The 21880-nt window shown below is 45.5% G+C and overlaps 1 pseudogene; it reads right to left on the reverse strand.

Moving 5' to 3' along the window:
* Positions 1–649: 649 nt before the first annotated feature.
* Positions 650–21867, reverse strand: LOC149467509 (eEF1A lysine and N-terminal methyltransferase-like; annotated as a pseudogene).
* Positions 21868–21880: the final 13 nt, after the last annotated feature.

Raw genomic sequence — 21880 nt, forward strand, 5'->3', positions numbered from 1 at the left:
AGGGGAGTGGAAGTCATGTGTTTCCTATTAAAAATGGAGCTCCATTCTGCAGCCAGACTCTATTGTAGAGGAGACTGGGGGCCGGAAGTGGGAGGAGCCTACGGCAAGGACTTGGGAGGAGACTGGGGGTCAGAAGTGGGAGGAGTCTGAGGGAGGGCAGGAAGTGGGAGGAGACACGAGTGTTGCTTAGCAACCCCAATACTGCTGCTCAGTCTGCAGCTGGCTCTCCTGGGATCAACATCGATTCGGCGATGCTGAGTGGCAGACCAACGGACCAATGGATTGCGAAGCCTGTGCAAGCAGGTGGAGCCAGCAACATGTGGGCGGTGATCATTTCATCTCTGAGCGAATAAAGGAGGAGATTGCGGAGCAGGGGGTGAGTACAGTGTATCTTTTATATTAGTATATATATGAATGATCGGTGAGGTAATTGGGGTGAAGTAGTTATTGGGACCTCCCCCCCATGCAGCTGATGAACACTGACATTCAGTGAGCGTGGATCTAGAGAGGAATCCGTAGGCCGGTGTAGCGGCAAGATGAATATCCCATGTAACTCGGTATCCCCCGAAGGCTTGGTGTGCCTTAAACAAGCGCATGCGCAGTTGCTTCAGGGGATACAGATTTTCATGGGATATTTATCTTGCCGCCGTTACACCAGTATGATTGTTCCCGGTTTGTTGGAGGCGGAGCTGTGGTCTGCAATCATCGGCGGGTGATGGGACAGAATGTCATGTGTATGTACAGGTCTTTCATAGGATCGATCTCCTGTGTGCACAGCCAGCCCCCTGATCTGTAGAAGCAGCAATAGATAAACATGGGAAGAAGCAGATGATTGCAGGATGACCTTGCAGCCTCTTTATTCCTGTAGTAGTGCAGGTCTGGGACATGGCTCCATCACACTCAGGCTCACATACCACTTACCCACCTAAGGATTCCCCCCCCCCCCCCCCCCTTCCTGACCAGGACATTTTTGGTGCTGTGTTACTTTAACTGACAATTGCACGGTCATGCAACACTGCACCCAATTGAAATTTATGTCCTTTTCCCCTCCACAAATAGGGTTTTCCTTCAGTGGTATTTGATCGCTTGTACGGGTTTTTAAATTTTTTGCACAATAAAGACCGACAATTTTGTGAAATAAAAAAAAATATTTTTGACTTTTTGCTATAAAACACAATTTAAAAAAATGTAAAAAAATCAAATTTCGTCATATATTTAAGCCAAAATGTATTCTGCTACAAATACATGTACATTAACTGGTTTATAGCATCTACAAATGGCGGTGTATATATACTGGAATTTTCATTTGTACTAGTAATGACGGCGATCAGCAACTTATAGTGGGACTGCGGTGGGCATTCTGACACTGGGGGGAACTAACTGCCACTGACATCCCCAGTGATCACTGCTAATAAAAAGCACTGACACTACCGTGTTTCCCTGAAAATAAGACACTGTCTTATATTTTTTTTGGCTCCAAAAAACACACTAGGTCTTATTTTTGGGGTAGGTCTTATTTTTTAAATGTCCAGGTGTGGACAGGGGGTGCAGAGGTGAGCTGCAGGCAGTTGTGGATGAGGGTTACTATGGGGGGTTGTGAGCTGCAGTCAGGTGCTGCAGATTTGACTTGACAGGTGACTTTCAGACAGGGTGCAGATATGAGCCACAGACAGAGTGCAGGGGTGAGTTGCAGACGTGGGATGCAGAGCTGAGCTGTGGTTGGGGGGTGCAAAGGTGGGTTGCAACTCAGCTCACCTCTGCACCCCCCCAGCCGCAGCTCACCTATGCACCCTGTCTGCAACTCACCTGACTCAATTTACCTCTGCAACACCTGACTGTAGCTCACCTTTGCACATCCCCCTCCACTGCCCTCATATGTTTAGCTAGCTTTGCAAAACACAGCTGTCAGCAGCCGGCCTCTCTTTATAGTAACTCCCATTTTGGGTCTTCCCACACAGTGCACCAAGCACACTTACTCACCACTCCGCCACTTCCCCACTGGCCGGTGATTACCCCTAAGGCATTGGCTTCCATGCATTAGGCTGCAGGAGGAGAAGCCCCACTCCTAAACACACTGCATAGTGCACCCGCATATATCTGTTCCTTCCCTGTCCCACACTGAGTACAGAAGTAGGGAGGTTCTGTGGGAGCGGATGGTGCTGTAAGTTGAGCCACGCTTGTGTTTATAAGAGACGGTAGATATGGGTGTGCGCAGGGCCAGTGCCAGAGCCAGAGGTGGCGGAAAGGCGTTCTGCCACATTCCAGCTGAAAAAAAAAGCCCTGATCACAACTAGGTCTTATTTTCAGGGTAGGTCTGATACTTTAGCAATTCTCAAAAATAGTACTAGGTCTTATTTTCGGGGTAGGTCTTATTTTAGGGGAAACAGGGTATGAATGACACTAGGCAGGAAGGGATTAACTTTTGGGCAATCAAACTAAAAATCCCTGTTGTGGAAAGTTTGCTAGAAAGGGTGTAAAGCAGTGGGCAGAGGATTGATTCACAATTTCTAGTCTTTACTGAAGGGGGTCTGCTCTCGGATGTCATCACTGAGGAGTGTCAATACTTCCGGGGGTGTACTGGAGTGTCTGTGCTGAGGGGTGTTTGTACTGGTGGTTACTGGGGGGTCTTTTCCATTGGAGGTGTCTGTAGTTGGGGGGTGACCTGTACAAGGCGATTCTGTACTGAGAGTGTCTGTCCTTGGAATGTCTGCATAGGGGCATGTCCATAGTTAACTGCATTGAAGCACACTACCATACTTTTGCAGAGCACGGTGTTTCAAAAATAGCATGCATTTTTGATCTTTGATGTGAAAGTCATACATGAGTTTCTATACTGTTTCAGCACCCCCTAGAGGTTGCATCCTTCGCGGCTGATCTTTCACCTAAGCAGATCTCCGCTTGAGGCCGATCCTTCTAGGGGACTGGAAGAGTATGAACTCTGCACTGCTGTCCCGTCTGTGTGCGCCGTCTCGACTGTAAAACGGGGAAGAAGGTATACCCCTCTACGGAGGACAGACAGCAGAATCTTTTTGACCAGAGCATCAGCAACACAGCAAATGTGTGTGCAATAATGGTTTGTGTACTAAGCGTTTTGTTTTGTGGGTGGTCATTAGTGCAGGGGTTCTGTACTGGGTGTGTCTATGGAAGGGTCTGTACTCAGGAGGGGTCTGTACTGATGTGGACTGTACAGGGTGAATCTGCACTGGGAAGGTTTAAACTGAAGGGGGCTCCACTTTGCTTTTCTGCAATGGGGAATCTGTACTGGGGAATCTGTACTGGGGATCTGTACTGAGGGGGACTGCACTGCGGGAGTCCTTACTGGGGAGGGTCCGCACAAGATGTCTTTACTGAGGGTTGTCTTTTTTCAGGAGGTGTACTGGGGTGTCTGTACTAGTGGTTACTGGGGATCTGTACTAATGGAGGGGGGGTGTGATTGGGATGAATCTTTACAAGGTGCGTCTGTATTGCATTGTCCAGGTCTGTAACCAGACCTGCACCTGTAGCTTTTCTTCATCTTTTGCCTATCTGCCCTAAAATGGCACTATATCCACTAGAGCATTTGCATTTTTCATAGTAGAGTAGATCCTGGCCAGAGAAGGATTATTTTGACGCAGTTGGCCACCTTAAACATGTATTGAAATACATGTGAACTAAAAATCCCTGTTGTGGAAATTTTGCTAAAAAAGAGTGTAAAGCAGTGGGCAGAGGATTGATTCAGAATTTGTAGTCTTTACTGAAGGGGGCCTGCTCTCGGATGTCTTCACTGAGGAGTGTCAAAACTTCTGGGGGTGTACTGGGGGGTCTTTTCCATTGGAGGCGTCTGTAGTTGGGGGGTGACCTGTACAAGGCGATTCTGTACTGAGAGTGTCTATCCTTGGAATGTCTGCATAGGGTCATGTCCATAGTTAACTGCATTGAAGCACACTATCATACTTTGCAGAGCACGGTGTTTCAAAAATAGCATGCATTTTTGATCTTTGATGTGAAAGTCATACATGAGTTTCTATACTGTTTCAGCACCCCCTAGAGGTTGCATCCTTCGCGGCTGATCTTTCACCTAGGCAGATCTCCGCTTGAGGCCGATCCTTCTAGGGGACTGGAAGAGTATGAACTCTGCACTGCTGTCCCGTCTGTGTGCGCCGTCTCGACTGTAAAACGGGGAAGAAGGTATACCCCTCTACGGAGGACAGACAGCAGAATCTTTTTGACCAGAGCATCAGCAACACAGCAAATGTGTGTGCAATGATGGTTTGTGTACTGAGGGTTGTGTTTTCTGGGTGGGTCATTAGTGCAGGGGTTCTGTACTGAGTGTGTCTATGAAAGGGTCTGTACTCAGGAGGGGTCTGTAGTGATGTGGACTGTACAGGGTGAATCTGCACTGGGAAGGTTTAAACTGAAGGGGGCTCCACTTTGCTTTTCTGCAATGGGGAATCTGTTATGGGGATCTGTACTGAGGGTGACTGCACTGAGGGAGTCCTTACTGGGAAGGGTCCGCACCAAGATGTCTTTACTGCGGGTTGTCAATATTTCGTGAGGTGTACTGGGATGTCTGTACTGGTGGTTACTGGGGATCTGTACTAATGGAGGGGGGGTGTGATTGGGATGAATCTTTACAAGGTGGGTCTGTATTGCATTGTCCAGGTCTGTAACCAGACCTGCACCTGTAGCTTTTCTTCATCTTTTGCCTATCTGCCCTATAATGGCACTATATCCACTAGAGCATTTGCATTTTTCAGAGTAGAGTAGAGCCTGGCCAGAGAAGTTTAATTTTGACGCAGTTGGCCACCTTAAACATGTATTGAAATACATGTGAACTAAAAATCCCTGTTGTGGAAATTTTGCTAAAAAAGGGAGTAAAGCAGTGGGCAGAGGATTGATTCAGAATTTGTAGTCTTTACTGAAGGGGGTCTGCTCTCGGATGTCTACACTGAGGAGTGTCATTACTTCTGGGGGTGTACTGGGGTGTCTGTGCTGAGGGGTGTTTGTACTGGTGGTTACTGGGGGGTCTTTTCCATTGGAGGCGTCTGTAGTTGGGGGGTGACCTGTACAAGGCGATTCTGTACTGAGAGTGTCTATCCTTGGAATGTCTGCATAGGGTCATGTCCATAGTTAACTGCATTGAAGCACACTACCATACTTTGCAGAGCACGGTGTTTCAAAAATAGCATGCATTTTTGATCTTTGATGTGAAAGTCATACATGAGTTTCTATACTGTTTCAGCACCCCCTAGAGGTTGCATCCTTCGCGGCTGATCTTTCACCTAGGCAGATCTCCGCTTGAGGCCGATCCTTCTAGGGGACTGGAAGAGTAGGAACTCTGCACTGCTGTCCCGTCTGTGTGCGCCGTCTCGACTGTAAAACGGGGAAGAAGGTATACCCCTCTACGGAGGACAGACAGCAGAATCTTTTTGACCAGAGCATCAGCAACACAGCAAATGTGTGTGCAATAATGGTTTGTGTACTGAGGGTTGTGTTTTGTGGGTGGGTCATTAGTTCAGGGGTTCTGTACTGGGTGTGTCTATGGAAGGGTCTGTACTCAGGAGGGGTCTGTACTGATGTGGACTGTACAGGGTGAATCTGCATTGGGAAGGTTTAAACTGAAGTGGACTCCACTTGGTTTTTCTGCAATGGGGAATCTGTACTGGGGATCTGTACTGAGGGGGACTGCACTGCGAGAGTCCTTACTGGGGAGGGTCCGCACAAGATGTCTTTACTGAGGGTTGTCTTTTTTCAGGAGGTGTACTGGGGTGTCTGTACTGGTGGTTACTGGGGATCTGTACTAATGGAGGGGGGGTGTGATTGGGATGAATCTTTACAAGGTGGGTCTGTATTGCATTGTCCAGGTCTGTAACCAGACCTGCACCTGTAGCTTTTCTTCATCTTTTGCCTATCTGCCCTAAAATGGCACTATATCCACTAGAGCATTTGCATTTTTCAGAGTAGAGTAGATCCTGGCCAGAGAAGGATTATTTTGACGCAGTTGGCCACCTTAAACATGTATTGATATACATGTGAACTAAAAATCCCTGTTGTGAAAATTTTGCTAAAAAAGGGTGTAAAGCAGTGGGCAGAGGATTGATTCAGAATTTGTAGTCTTTACTGAAGGGGGTCTGCTCTCGGATGTCTTCACTGAGGAGTGTCATTACTTCTGGGGGTGTACTGGGGTGTCTGTGCTGAGGGGTGTTTGTACTGGTGGTTACTGGGGGGTCTTTTCCATTGGAGGTGTCTGTAGTTGGGGGGTGACCTGTACAAGGCGATTCTGTACTGAGAGTGTCTATCCTTGGAATGTCTGCATAGGGGCATGTCCATAGTTAACTGTATTGAAGCACACTACCATACTTTGCAGAGCACGGTGTTTCAAAAATAGCATGCATTTTTGATCTTTGATGTGAAAGTCATACATGAGTTTCTATACTGTTTCAGCACCCCCTAGAGGTTGCATCCTTCGCGGCTGATCTTTCACCTAGGCAGATCTCCGCTTGAGGCCGATCCTTCTAGGGGACTGGAAGAGTATGAACTCTGCACTGCTGTCCCGTCTGTGTGCGCTGTCTCGACTGTAAAACGGGGAAGAAGGTATACCCCTCTACGGAGGACAGACAGCAGAACCTTTTTGACCAGAGCATCAGCAACACAGCAAATGTGTGTGCAATAATGGTTTGTGTACTAAGCGTTTTGTTTTGTGGGTGGGTCATTAGTTCAGGGGTTCTGTACTGGGTGTGTCTATGGAAGGGTCTGTACTCAGGAGGGGTCTGTAGTGATGTGGACTGTACAGGGTGAATCTGCACTGGGAAGGTTTAAACTGAAGGGGGCTCCACTTTGCTTTTCTGCAATGGGGAATCTGTTATGGGGATCTGTACTGAGGGTGACTGCACTGAGGGAGTCCTTACTGGGAAGGGTCCGCACCAAGATGTCTTTACTGCGGGTTGTCTATATTTCGGGAGGTGTACTGGGATGTCTGTACTGGTGGTTACTGGGGATCTGTACTAATGGAGGGGGGGTGTGATTGGGATGAATCTTTAGAAGGTGGGTCTGTATTGCATTGTCCAGGTCTGTAACCAGACCTGCACCTGTAGCTTTTCTTCATCTTTTGCCTATCTGCCCTATAATGGCACTATATCCACTAGAGCATTTGCATTTTTCAGAGTAGAGTAGAGCCTGGCCAGAGAAGGATTATTTTGACGCAGTTGGCCACCTTAAACATGTATTGAAATACATGTGAACTAAAAATCCCTGTTATGAAAATTTTGCTAAAAAGTGTGTCAAGCAGTGGGCAGAGGATTGATTCAGAATTTGTAGTCTTTACTGAAGGGGGTCTGCTCTCGGATGTCTACACTGAGGAGTGTCATTACTTCTGGGGGTATACTGGGGTGTCTGTGCTGAGGGGTGTTTGTACTGGTGGTTACTGGGGGGTCTTTTCCATTGGAGGCGTCTGTAGTTGGGGGGTGACCTGTACAAGGCGATTCTGTACTGAGAGTGTCTATCCTTGGAATGTCTGCATAGGGTCATGTCCATAGTTAACTGCATTGAAGCACACTACCATACTTTGCAGAGCACGGTGTTTCAAAAATAGCATGCATTTTTGATCTTTGATGTGAAAGTCATACATGAGTTTCTATACTGTTTCAGCACCCCCTAGAGGTTGCATCCTTCGCGGCTGATCTTTCACCTAGGCAGATCTCCGCTTGAGGCCGATCCTTCTAGGGGACTGGAAGACTATGAACTCTGCACTGCTGTCCCGTCTGTGTGCGCTGTCTCGACTGTAAAACGGGGAAGAAGGTATACCCCTCTACGGAGGACAGACAGCAGAACCTTTTTGACCAGAGCATCAGCAACACAGCAAATGTGTGTGCAATAATGGTTTGTGTACTAAGCGTTTTGTTTTGTGGGTGGGTCATTAGTTCAGGGGTTCTATACTGGGTGTGTCTATGGAAGGGTCTGTACTCAGGAGGGGTCTGTACTTATGTGGACTGTACAGGGTGAATCTGCATTGGGAAGGTTTAAACTGAGGGGGACTCCACTTGGTTTTTCTGCAATGGGGAATCTGTACTGGGGATCTGTACTGAGGGGGACTGCACTGCGGGAGTCCTTACTGGGGAGGGTCCGCACAAGATGTCTTTACTGAGGGTTGTCTTTTTTCAGGAGGTGTACTGGGGTGTCTGTACTAGTGGTTACTGGGGATCTGTACTAATGGAGGGGGGGTGTGATTGGGATGAATCTTTACAAGGTGCGTCTGTATTGCATTGTCCAGGTCTGTAACCAGACCTGCACCTGTAGCTTTTCTTCATCTTTTGCCTATCTGCCCTAAAACGGCACTATATCCACTAGAGCATTTGCATTTTTCATAGTAGAGTAGATCCTGGCCAGAGAAGGATTATTTTGACGCAGTTGGCCACCTTAAACATGTATTGAAATACATGTGAACTAAAAATCCCTGTTGTGGAAATTTTGCTAAAAAAGAGTGTAAAGCAGTGGGCAGAGGATTGATTCAGAATTTGTAGTCTTTACTGAAGGGGGCCTGCTCTCGGATGTCTTCACTGAGGAGTGTCAAAACTTCTGGGGGTGTACTGGGGGGTCTTTTCCATTGGAGGCGTCTGTAGTTGGGGGGTGACCTGTACAAGGCGATTCTGTACTGAGAGTGTCTATCCTTGGAATGTCTGCATAGGGTCATGTCCATCGTTAACTGCATTGAAGCACACTATCATACTTTGCAGAGCACGGTGTTTCAAAAATAGCATGCATTTTTGATCTTTGATGTGAAAGTCATACATGAGTTTCTATACTGTTTCAGCACCCCCTAGAGGTTGCATCCTTCGCGGCTGATCTTTCACCTAGGCAGATCTCCGCTTGAGGCCGATCCTTCTAGGGGACTGGAAGAGTATGAACTCTGCACTGCTGTCCCGTCTGTGTGCGCCGTCTCGACTGTAAAACGGGGAAGAAGGTATACCCCTCTACGGAGGACAGACAGCAGAATCTTTTTGACCAGAGCATCAGCAACACAGCAAATGTGTGTGCAATAATGGTTTGTGTACTGAGGGTTGTGTTTTCTGGGTGGGTCATTAGTGCAGGGGTTCTGTACTGAGTGTGTCTATGGAAGGGTCTGTACTCAGGAGGGGTCTGTAGTGATGTGGACTGTACAGGGTGAATCTGCACTGGGAAGGTTTAAACTGAAGGGGGCTCCACTTTGCTTTTCTGCAATGGGGAATCTGTTATGGGGATCTGTACTGAGGGTGACTGCACTGAGGGAGTCCTTACTGGGAAGGGTCCGCACCAAGATGTCTTTACTGCGGGTTGTCAATATTTCGGGAGGTGTACTGGGATGTCTGTATTGGTGGTTACTGGGGATCTGTACTAATGGAGGGGGGGTGTGATTGGGATGAATCTTTACAAGGTGGGTCTGTATTGCATTGTCCAGGTCTGTAACCAGACCTGTACCTGTAGCTTTTCTTCATCTTTTGCCTATCTGCCCTAAAATGGCACTATATCCACTAGAGCATTTGCATTTTTCAGAGTAGAGTAGATCCTGGCCAGAGAAGGATTATTTTGACGCAGTTGGCCACCTTAAACATGTATTGAAATACATGTGAACTAAAAATCCCTGTTGTGGAAATTTTGCTAAAAAAGAGTGTAAAGCAGTGGCCAGAGGATTGATTCAGAATTTGTAGTCTTTACTGAAGGGGGCCTGCTCTCGGATGTCTTCACTGAGGAGTGTCAAAACTTCTGGGAGTGTACTGGGGTGTCTGTGCTGAGGGGTGTGTGTACTGGTGGTTACTGGGGGGTCTTTTCCATTGGAGGCGTCTGTAGTTGGGGGGTGACCTGTACAAGGCGAGTCTGTACTGAGAGTGTCTATCCTTGGAATGTCTGCATAGGGGCATGTCCATAGTTAACTGCATTGAAGCACACTACCATACTTTGCAGAGCACGGTTTTTCAAAAATAGCATGCATTTTTGATCTTTGATGTGAAAGTCATACATGAGTTTCTATACTGTTTCAGCACCCCCTAGAGGTTGCATCCTTCGCGGCTGATCTTTCACCTAGGCAGATCTCCGCTTGAGGCCGATCCTTCTAGGGGACTGGAAGAGTATGAACTCTGCACTGCTGTCCCGTCTGTGTGCGCCGTCTCGACTGTAAAACGGGGAAGAAGGTATACCCCTCTACGGAGGACAGACAGCAGAATCTTTTTGACCAGAGCATCAGCAACACAGCAAATGTGTGTGCAATAATGGTTTGTGTACTGAGGGTTGTGTTTTCTGGGTGGGTCATTAGTGCAGGGGTTCTGTACTGGGTGTGTCTATGGAAGGGTCTGTACTCAGGAGGGGTCTGTACTGCTTTGGACTGTACAGGGTGAATCTGCACTGGGAAGGTTTAAACTGAAGGGGGCTCCACTTTGCTTTTCTGCAATGGGGAATCTGTACTGGGGATCTGTACTGAGGGGGACTGCACTGCGGGAGTCCTTACTGGGGAGGGTCCGCACAAGATGTCTTTACTGAGGGTTGTCTTTTTTCAGGAGGTGTACTGGGGTGTCTGTACTAGTGGTTAATGGGGATCTGTACTAATGGAGGGGGGGTGTGATTGGGATGAATCTTTACAAGGTGGGTCTGTATTGCATTGTCCAGGTCTGTAACCAGACCTGCACCTGTAGCTTTTCTTCATCTTTTGCCTATCTGCCCTAAAATGGCACTATATCCACTAGAGCATTTGCATTTTTCAGAGTAGAGTAGATCCTGGCCAGAGAAGGATTATTTTGACGCAGTTGGCCACCTTAAACATGTATTGAAATACATGTGAACTAAAAATCCCTGTTGTGGAAATTTTGCTAAAAAAGGGTGTAAAGCAGTGGGCAGAGGATTGATTCAGAATTTGTAGTCTTTACTGAAGGGGGTCTGCTCTCGGATGTCTTCACTGAGGAGTGTCAATACTTCTGGGGGTGCACTGGAGTGTCTGTGCTGAGGGGTGTTTGTACTGGTGGTTACTGGGGGGTCTTTTCCATTGGAGGCATCTGTAGTTGGGGGGTGACCTGTACAAGGCGATTCTGTACTGAGAGTGTCTATCCTTGGAATGTCTGCATAGGGTCATGTCCATAGTTAACTGCATTGAAGCACACTACCATACTTTGCAGAGCACGGTGTTTCAAAAATAGCATGCATTTTTGATCTTTGATGTGAAAGTCATACATGAATTTCTATACTGTTTCAGCACCCCCTAGAGGTTGCATCCTTCGCGGCTGATCTTTCACCTAGGCAGATCTCCGCTTGAGGCCGATCCTTCTAGGGGACTGGAAGAGTATGAACTCTGCACTGCTGTCCCGTCTGTGTGCGCCGTCTCGACTGTAAAACGGGGAAGAAGGTATACCCCTCTACGGAGGACAGACAGCAGAACCTTTTTGACCAGAGCATCAGCAACACAGCAAATGTGTGTGCAATAATGGTTTGTGTACTGAGGGTTGTGTTTTCTGGGTGGGTCATTAGTGCAGGGGTTCTGTACTGGGTGTGTCTATGGAAGGGTCTGTACTCAGGAGGGGTCTGTACTTATGTGGACTGTACAGGGTGAATCTGCATTGGGAAGGTTTAAACTGAGGGGGACTCCACTTGGGTTTTCTGCAATGAGGAATCTGTACTGGGGATCTGTACTGAGGGTGACTGCACTGAGGAAGTCCTTACTGGGGAGGGTCCGCACCAAGATGTCTTTACTGAGGGTTGTCTATACTTCAGGAGGTGTACTGGGGTGTCTGTACTGGTGGTTACCGGGGATCTGTACTAATGGAGGGAGTGTGTGATTGGGAAGAATCTGTACAAGGTGAGTCTGTATTGTATTGTTCAGGTCAGTAACCAGATCTGCACCTGTAGCTCTTCTACATCTTTTGCCTATCTGCCCTATAATGGCACTATATCCACTAGAGCATTTGCATTTTTCAGAGTAGAGTAAAGACTGGACAGAGAAGAATTACTTTGACTCAGTTGGCCACCTTAAACATAATATTATCGCCACAGTAATTCAGTATTTCTTTGAGAAAGCAAGGACAGGTATTTCTAAATAACCTAGAGACCAGCATTTATGTTTTAGAGATAATTAGCCTTAAGGTTCCAAACTCAGTGGGCTACAGTGGTGGCAGCACACAATTTTACCTGCTGGTTATCTGCCAATCCTGACAGAGCTAGTTCTAGAACTTTAGCAGACAGCTCTGACTGAATACAATCCATGCTTTCAAAGTGCTGATCCCTATGCAAGGCCACGATTATCAGACGACTGAACCCAACGCTTCTAGCCAATTGTCTCCATCCAGGTTCAGAACCAAACAGCCACTCTGTTTCTCTTCCCTGGGGAACTGGAAAACAGGAATCCAAAAGTAACTGCAGTAACAAAAAAATATAAAATAGATATTCAACTTCCCAATGTAACTTATTTTCATCCTTGTATGATTTTATTAGTGTTTTGGGGGTGGGTGACCTTGCCACTATATTTTTCCTATACACCTGGTTTTTGCAATAGTGGGTCTTATTAGCAGTAACTTCTTAAACTGCAAGTTTCAAGAATGTGACTGACAAAGATCACCCTGGATGTAATAAGAGCTACAGTAAAGAAAATATGTTCACCTCACATAGAAGTTAAATCCAAGTTTGACCTGTGTGTTTTCTAGCCCACAAATACTTCCTAAAAATTAAAAAAGTTGCCTGGTTACTATGTCATCCAGTTAGGGATTACAGCTGCTTTAGTTTGCTAAAGTACTATGATTGTGTGGGTATGTCACTGCCCAGTACAAGCATTTGTGCACCATGTGCTTCAGTAAGTTTTTACAAAGCTTACTGAAAGCAAATGTGCCAGAGTGAAAATGCAGGAAAACCATTCAGGGGGGGACAGGGCGTTGTCTCCCTTTAACAGGAACTGCCTAAGTGACAACTTTAATAACAAGATTATAAGATATTAGTTCAATCAAAGTTATAGAATTAAAAAAAAAATGAAAATTACAAAAAAAGAACTGCCGAATTCTATGCAGGAAGCTATAATTATTTTACTCCCGAAACCTTGGAAAGAAGCTTTTGTCATACTCGTACTGCCCCATTTCTTTATTGAATAGAAACATTAAACTCTTAGCTCGAGTCTTGGTGACCAGGCTAAGGTCATTGGTACACGGATTCATGAGGATCAGCCTGGGGGAAGGAGGTCCATTCTCGCGTTTGACAGTGTAGAATGGCCCTATCTTTGGGAAGTACTCTCTAGGTCTGGCTTGGGCATCAATTGTATTAACTAGACAGACTTCACATAAATAACAAACTTTCCAAGGGGCACTTGGCAGGGGTGGGTGACCCCTCTCCCCCCTGCTCTTGCCTTGGCAATAGAGCCTCTGGCCATTATGATCTGCAACTCTGTCCACAGAGGAAACACAGAGGAAAAGATATCCCTCTATGCCTATACCACCCTATTACATTTAGGTGACACAGCCAACTCGTTGAAGGCACTCATGGATCTTATCACTTGATTTGGGAAATACTCCGGTTTCATCATTAATTGGAATAAATCTGCCCTTATGCCCCTGGAGACACTAAATTTGCCCCTACCAGCTTGTACCTCACAGATACCGGTCACTACGTCCTTTAAATATGTCTCCCCTGATCCTAATCAGTACCTACAACTAAATCTGGCTCCGCTACTAGATAAGCACAAAACGAAATGTAAGGCCTGGCGTAAGCTTCCCCTATCAGTGGTAGGGCAGGTAAACCTGATCAAAATGATTTGGTCACCGCAGCGCCTATATGTTTTTCACAACTCCCCTATATGGATAGCAAAGTTGTGGTTCTCCTGAATAGACTCCCAATTTTTAGATCTAATATGGAAGAAACAACAGGCCAGAATCAGTCTGTCGGCCTTACAATATGGCTACCCGTCCCACATCCTAGAATGTATTACCTAGTGGCACAGCTTCAGCAACTAACTGGATAAGGGCTCTTAAATCACTCAGACTCAGTGGCTAGGCTGATTGTATTAACCAACCCAGTTCTTCCGGCACTCTCCCACTTGGAGTTGGCTCTCCAGTATGGGATGCTTTAAGACTACTCTAAGCATCAGTGGGTTTCTAGACATTTCCCCCATTTGGGGTAATCCTGGGTATCCAGAATTAGTGAAACTGAAGGGCTTTCATTAGTGGAGGTAGAGAGGGATATATTTTCTTGACCAGTTGTTCCGGGAATCATTATTAACCATTTCAATACCGTGCAATTTTACACCTTCCTGCCCAGGCCAGTTTTCAGGTTTCAGCGCTCTCACACTTTGAATGACAATTGCGCGGTCATACAACATTGTACCCAAACTAAAATTTTATCATTTTCTTCACACAACTAGAGCTTTCTTTTGGTGGTATTTAATCACCGCTGGGGTTTTTATTTTTTGCTAAATTAACAAAAAAAGACCAAAAATTTTGAAAAAAAACCACATTTTTGTTTCTTTCTGTTATAAAAGTTTACAAATAAATAATTGTTCTTCATAAATTTAGGCCGAGATGTATTCTGCTACATGTCTTTGGTGAAAATAACCCAAATTAGGATGTATTTTTTAGTTTGTAGGAAAGTTATAGAGTTTACAAACTATGGTATAGATCTGAATATTGATCAATCCTGAAGTACTGACAGCCAATCTAATATCTTGAGGTCCAAGAATGTCAGAACAGTACAGATATCCCCCAAATGACCCCTTTTTGCAGAGTAGACAGTCCGACGTACTTCATAAGAGGCATGGCGAGTTTTTTGAAGTTGTATTTTTTTGTCATAATTTTTCGGAAAATGAAAAAATTAAAAAAATTATTTTCACTATTTTTTTTTTTACATACTGTCACCAGTGCAGTACAGCGTCATCATATAACTGGCATGGCGGTGAACAGCGACACTGACTGGTGACAGTATGAAAAAAAATATATATATTTTTTTTTAATTTTTTTTTATTATATTTACTTTTTTATTACATTTTTTTTAAGATTTTTTTTCATATTTTACTATGACCAAAATAGTACAATGTTACCATAGTAACACTGTACTACTTTGGGGAAGTGATCAGTATTTTTTTTTTTTTACACAATTTGCTTATAGCAAAGAATTACTTTGCTATAAGCAAGCATTTACCTGAATGAAATCGATTCATTCAGCTTTTTTTTTTTTTTTGTGCTTAGCTGTGATTTGGTCACAGCTAATCACATGACATGTGCATGTGATTAGCTGTGACCATTCACAGCTGGGCACTAGTATACAATGGATGGCATCATGAATGAAGCCATCCATTGTATACAACTGTCATGTGACCTGCTGTGATTGGTCACAGCAGGTCACATGGTACCAGCAACGGGAGCCGGTACTCGGATCTGTCATCGGCCGTGTCCGAGGTGCACGGGCGGTGACAGATTGCACTGCTGCGTCGCTCTGCAACCGCGCAAACCGCGCATGTGCGGGAGCACGCCAAATGGCGTGCACCCGGAAAGCTGCAGCGCTTTTCAAGCCGCCAAACGGCCATTGGCCGGGCGGCTAACGGTTAAAGATGGCCCTGAGTGCTGTATACTGTATGCAGTTAATGCTGCATACAGTTAATACAGCACTGCCAGCAGGCGCATGCATCGGTAATGGAAATAGTGCGTTTGGGCCAGCTTGGCCCAACAAACTATTTTAAGTGAAATTAAACCTTTAATGCATAATGGTGACCAGGAAATCCTTGGTCTACATTTTTATTTTGTTGCAGCAGAGACAGTGGGGTAGATTTACTAAAACTAGAGCCCTCAGAATCTGGTACAGCTGTGCATGGCAGCCAAGCATCTTATAACAGCTTGTTCAATGAAACTTTGGCAATAAAACCTGGAAGCTGATTGGTTTCTATGCAGAGTTGCACCAGATTTTGCAGCTTTATTAATTAACCCCCATTGTGTGTATCATCTGCGGTAAAAGGTCTACTGCTTGCATTTTAAATATAGACTTTAGTTCTGCTCTAAGTGGAGTCTGAAGTTGTCACTCATCCCGTTTGCACCCACCACCACCATTGCCACTGATCACAAGCTACCCCCCCAGCAACCAATGGGTGAGCGGTAATGATGTGCAGTAACCTCTAGCAACCAATCAGCAAGCAGAAATTATGTGCTGTATCCTCTAGCAACTAATCAGTAAGGATATGCTGTAACCTCTGGCAACCAATCACAATCACTGCCTGATCTGGTGTAGTAAACTTATTTTGAGTCTAGCTGCTACTTATTGTATGGCCCAGGGCAGGTGGAGAGCAAAATTCAATAAGGAGGGGGGGGGGAGGAGAGAGGTGGTGGGAGAAAGGGGAGTTGGGAAGGGGGGAGAATGGGGGTAGAGGGGTATGAGAGAGAGGTGAGGGGGAGAAAGGGGGTGGGGTGAGAGGTGTGAGAGAGAGAGACCCTAGCCCTGTCTTCAGTTCCTCCCGTGCCTCCCTGTCCCAGTCCGTCTGCCAGTAGGTATGTGTGATGCTCTGTACCTGACAGCAGCGGGCTGCGGCCATTCTGATTCTGGGTGATCTGCTCGTTCCCCTGCTCTGTGGCCTCTGGCTATCTGCACTCCAGCCCATCCTTGTCCTCTGGGCCCCTGGTCAGCTTGTCCCCTAGTTGTCGGAGCTGTGAGCCGAGAGGTTTCCATGCTCTGGGAGGCACCGCCGTTGGGGATGCTGCACCCGCTGCTGCTCAGTGTCAGGGGAAGTCTTCCTGCTCATAGGCTCTCAATCCTAGCTGCCCTCGATGCTCGCCTTCCCCCTGCTCCTGCTGCCACCGGGATCCTTCAAGACAAAGGGCTCAAGGGGCAGCTGCTTTTGGGCCCCACAACGATTGGGCCCGGGGCAGCTGCCAGTTTGCCTTGCGTTAAAGATGGCAATGAGAGCGCTGTGTTCTAGCAGCAGTAATGGACTTCCTGCTCTATTCCTGGAACAATATCCAGCTAGGATGAGCATTGCTCAGCCATTCACATGAAGCTTTGCATTTTTAGAATTAATACAAGGCCTTCTATGACTGGTTGAGCAAAGCTCAGGCTAACTTGTTTTTGTCCTGGAAATGGGACAGAAAGTCTCTAGCTGACTGCCTGGAACACAACACTGTATGCTGCACGCAGCTGAAGTAACATACAGTTTATACAGCAGGTGTATGTTTTAGTAATGGAAATGGTTTGTTTGGACCAGCTTGGCCCCAAAAAATATTTAAAATTAAATTAAACCTAGAGTTCTACTTTAATTAAGCACCACTGCTACCAGGATTTGAGTGTTAGTAAGATGCTGACAGAAGAGAAAAGAAGAAAAATGGAAAAAATAGAAAATTAAAGGGAAAAAAAAAAGAAGATATTATTATTATACAGTATTTATAAAGCACCAATAGTTCACTCAGCGCTGTACATTACAAAGGGGGACAGAACATGTGACAAAACAATACCAATACAATGCAAAACATGAGGGGATCGAGGGCCCTGCTCTTTCGAGCTTACAATCTAGAAGGGAATATATATAGATAGAGACACATACATATATACATACATATAACATCTGAATTTGTATTGTATGTGAATTCCTTTAAATTTAAAATGGGAAATCCTTTAGAAGAGTAGCTAATTATAGTCCCCTTTAAAGTGGTGTTCGGACTTTGACTTATTCATATTACATTAAGTGCAGAATATTACAGAAAGAATATTAGGACATAAGAAGAAGAAAAAAAAAAAGAAAGCCCAGCTTACTTATAAATATTGCAAAGTAATTGGCATGAGATAGTCCTACAGTAAGACTATCTACCACATAAAAGGTGTAACAAATTCTTCCAGAATCTCCATCACACAAGTCTAATGACACTTCCTGAGAACTCTGATTTTGGTTCAGGCGGTTACGGATTAGTGCATATTGCTGTTGTTCTTTCACTGCTGCCATTAGTTCATCAGGGCTTGAACAACGCAGCGGCTTGGCGCCCTCCTTAGCCATAATTTCCAAGACTTGTGGAAACCCTGGCATCAGTCGCATCACAAATAAAAATACTAGTAAAGGAAACTGACTGCCAGACTCATTGCTGCTGCTTCTGATACTTGATGAACTCGAACCATCCATCCACCTTGGTAGAACTGATTTACTAGTTTGTCCAAGACGTGGCCTTGAGCCAAAGATACACAAACATATCGTCCGCCATATTGCAAGACACAACCAATTTCAACCAGCAACTTTGTAGCAGTTTCCAGAGTTCTTTCTTCTGTATCAGGGAGTATGGCATCCAATGTCCCCTTATCCAACACAGCCTGAAAGTGAGAATCAGAAAATGTAGTCTGTGTGGCATCCATCAACTGATATGTCATCAGAGGTCTTCGTTTGGCATTTTGCTCGTTCATTTGGCGAATGACCACTTCACTCAAAACAATATTGGTCAGATTCTGGCATCCAGCATCATATAGCCTTTCACTTTGCCACAGCCCACCACTAGCACCTGCAAGAAACAAGATGTACAAACCAGTTATGTAAAACCTGGACCTGTCACCACCTTCTATCATTGAATGAATGCAGTGTAGAGTAGGTGGTGAAAGGATCTTTCCTTTTTCCCATAATTAATTCTTACAACACTTATTAAAGCTCGGTAAAGCGCTCTAGTGAAAGTATATTTAAAGATAAAACTTTGGATAAAGTAGAGGAGGGTTAAAGCAGAACTGAAGTCCACAAATACTAACCTCCTGACACTGGAATCATCTTCTCTGATTCTTCTGGATGCAGGACTTCAGATGTCACTTAGGGGTACGGAGAATGTGCATGTGCAGCTCAGTGTACATTCTAGAGAAGATAGTGATTAGGGAGATAAGTTTTTTTTATTGGTTTTAGAACGTAAAAATTAGAGCCTGTCATTGACTTGTACAGGTTGTGACTGAAAGCGAACAAATGTGGCTCCCAGGTGCATCCATGTGCATAAGTCCTTAAAAATTAACTACACTGCATCTGAGCAACACAAATCAAAAACACTATTTAATTCATTTTTAATATTCAAAGCAAACTCCCCCATCCATCCATGTCTAATTTTTTATTTTGCTGAGAAATCACTTTGAAAAACAGCCCAAGCATTTTTAGCTGTGGCCATCTTGAGTAAGGGCAGATGATTCCTGTAGCATTTACTTCCTGTAATCCATCTGCTCTTAGCTCAGGCATGCAAACAGGGTGTTTGCTTAGCCAAGAAAGCCCCTCCTCCCCCCTAAAGATTCCTGGGATGTAGGACATCATTTGCCTAGGCACAGAATCTAGGGTGTAACTGAAGAAATGTATATAAAAAAAAAAAAAGTTTAAAACAGGTAAATGCAATATACTTTCCTATCTATTGCTAGCAGCATAAGGATTAAACATAGTCAATGTTGACTGAAAGAGTGAAGTTTCTTAAGGGTATATGCACATATGCCTAACAAAATGAAATGTACACCAGATGGTGCTGGCAGAAAGATCCTGCAGAAAAACCTGGTCCGAAGTGCAAATGGTCCGCAATTTTTTTTTGTTCCGCACTAGAATCGGATCGCATGGGTATTCACACCTATGTGATCCGATTCTGCACATCGCACCGCGTTTTGCGGACCGATTTCGGGGTGTTATTAACTTAACATACACACCTGCAGCGGTTCACAAGAACGGGGTGCGATTCTGATGCAGTGCAAAATTCGCTGCGAATTCCGCACTGCATCAGTGTGAACCCAGCCTTAGAATCACTGAAGGCTGAGATCATTCCGCACTTGTACAGCTGCCTAGTGAATGACTCAACCAGGGACAGGGAGCAGGGCCTCTCTCCCCATTAGCCCGGAGGCACCCGCTATGCCAGTCCAGAGTCCGGAATACATGACAGCGGCACCGATACCAGGGGTATATGAAAGCAATTAAGCAGTAGTGCAGCCGCCCAAAATGCTTCCACCTAATAGACAGGAGTTCGCTTGTCAGTTTTACACACAATCCCGGTGGCTGCAGCTGATGGACCCAGTGCGTATGGGTCCATCGGCCTCATTCACACTGGGCATTTTAATCCGTGCAGGCCCATGGTTACCGGCACAGGGATGGACAGGCGTTTAGGGCATCTCTCTGTCGGCTGTCCCATAGCTGTTAACTGGGATGCAATAAATGCACGGGCACAGCTGCTGCTCCCAATGTGACATTCCTGTTGGTGGGGGCGCAGAGTCCCAAATGAACCCTAGGTTGTGTTTGGATAGAAGCATCCACATAGATGTCATAATGGCAGCAGCAGCTGTGTCCGTGCAACCGCTGCATCCCAATTAACTGCTATGGGACAGCCGACAACGGGATGCCCGGAACACCTGTCCATCACTGTGCTGGTAAACACAGCCCTGCAAAAGGCACAGATTTCATTCACACTTATGTAACTCCAAAGTCGTGCGATTTCCATTGTGACTTTGATGTAACTTTGGATGGGTGCGACTTTGGCTTTACTGTTGCATTGATAACATTAACCTCTTCCGCACCACCGTATAGCAGAAATACTGCTACAGGGAGGCACAGGTGCGAAAAATCTCATATATATACATGATTTTGCAGTTCTGGGTAGGGGGCGTGCGCGCCCTACCCACTCTGCCATTCACGGGCTCAGCTGTCAATCACTGGGTCCCAGCCCGTGATTCCCTGTGAGCACCTGGCGTTCACAGATCTCTTCCCTGTCAGCTCCTGCACACTGCTTTGTATGGCTTTGCATAGCAGAGCCATACAAAGCAGTGTGCTTACAGTGTAAAGCACACACACACAGTAAAGCAGCACACAGTTAACCCTTTGATCGCCCCACATGTTAACCCTATCCTGCCCAGTGCCATTAGTACAGCATCAGTGCTTTTTTATTAGCACTGATCACTGTATTGGTGTCACTGGGGATGTCAGTGACACAAAGTCAGTTCTCCCCCAGTGTCTGAATGCCCGCCGCATTCCTGCTATAAGTTGCTGATCGCCATTACTAGTTAAAAAAAAAGAAAAAAGCATATCTACTGCCATTTGTAAATGCTATAACTTTCACGCAAGTCAATTCGTTTATGTATTGGGATTTTTTTTTTTAGCAAAGACATGGAGCAGAATACCTTTTGGCCTAAATTGATGTAGAGATTTGATTATTTACTGGACATGTTTAATAGCAAAAAGTCAAAAGGTGTAGTTTTTTTTTTTCAAAATTGTCAATCTTTTTTTGTTTATAAACGCAAAAAATAAAAACCGCACAGGCAATCAAATACCATCAAAAGAAAGCTCTGTTTGTGGAGAAAAAAAGACGCAAATTTAATTTGGGTACAGCATTGCACGACCGCGCAATTGTCAGTTAAAGTAACAGCTCTGTATCGCAAAAAAATGGCCCGGTCAGGAAGGGGGGTAAATCAAATGGTTAAGATGCGACTTTCATGTAACTTTTGAGAGTTTACATTGCAGTCTATATCACTCCAGTCACATGAAAGTCACATGAGTAGCACAGGAACCTTTTTAAAGTCGCTGCAACTTTGGTTGCATGGATTTGAACAGCTTCCATTGAAATACATGGGTTGCAACTTGTCATGTGACTTTTGTCAAGTTTATTTTTTCCCCAAGTCGCACAAGGGTGAATGGAGCCTTGAACACTATGTGAAGGAGGCCAGGCCTTGGAGTGTTACTGCATTCAGATCCATAGGAAACTGAACACAGGGTTCTGTGCTGGAGCCCTAATGCAGAGCTCACAGGAGGGAGTGAGAGAAGGGAAGGCAGCCAGCAGTCCATGTACACACCTTGTGTTTCGGTTGAATGTATTTGTGCAGCACACCACACAGCTCCAAGTATCCGCCATACCACTCGAAGACCCGCTCCCCCCTGCGCTGGAAGAACTGCTGCCAGTACTCGCTGGAGGAGAACTCCTTACTGCTCTTCGGTAACAGATTCATCTGCCCACCATCA

This window comes from Staurois parvus, unplaced genomic scaffold (assembly GCF_062004578.1).
Source record: "Staurois parvus isolate SC_StPar_1 unplaced genomic scaffold, SC_StPar_1.0 ptg000106l, whole genome shotgun sequence".
In the NCBI taxonomy this organism is placed as follows: domain Eukaryota; kingdom Metazoa; phylum Chordata; class Amphibia; order Anura; family Ranidae; genus Staurois; species Staurois parvus.